Genomic DNA, 668 nt, shown 5'->3' with positions numbered 1-668 from the left:
CTACACAACAATGAGTAATAATTGCTTATGAGTTGGGGCCCCATGAAGACCTATGGGTGGTCCAGGAACAAATATTTGGGACATTCCCCTTCTCAAGCGAGGGACCTAGAACCCAGGAGAGCTGCTATCGCCCAGCCTACTGTTTTAGTGGTTTTGTATGCATGCATTTCCAGCTTGGTAGTCAGATGGTTATGCAAGAGCATGGGAGAGCGCTGCTGGTTAGTGGCTGTAGTGCTTTAGAAGGGACTGGACAACACTGGCTGGCTGAGCAGTAATAGGCATCAAGGATAGGAGCTGGCAGATCACAGTTGTGCATGGATGTCAGTGTGGTATGCTGGTTTCCATGTGGAGATGTGGGTTCAAATACCAACTTAGGCAAGAAGGCCAATGGGTGTCCTTGGGCCAGTCACAATCTGGGGCACACAGTGAAAAGACAAACTCTGTGTGTGTGTGTGTGTGTGTGTGTGTGTTCAGTGCCATCAAGTTGCTTCTGACTAGGATGCCAGCCTCCAGGTCAGACCTGGGGAATCCCCGAAATCACAGCTCCTCTCCAGACTGCAGAGATCAGTTCCCCTGGAGAAAATGGATGCTTTGCAGGGTGGGATTCTATGGCATTGCACCCTACTGAGGTCCCTGTCCTCTCCAGTCTCTGCCCCCAGGTTTCCAGG

The sequence above is a fragment of the Gekko japonicus genome, unplaced genomic scaffold (genome assembly GCF_001447785.1).
Source record: "Gekko japonicus isolate JY-2015 unplaced genomic scaffold, Gekko_japonicus_V1.1 scaffold3839, whole genome shotgun sequence".
Taxonomy (NCBI): domain Eukaryota; kingdom Metazoa; phylum Chordata; class Lepidosauria; order Squamata; family Gekkonidae; genus Gekko; species Gekko japonicus.
This window is presented reverse-complemented; position numbering follows the sequence as displayed.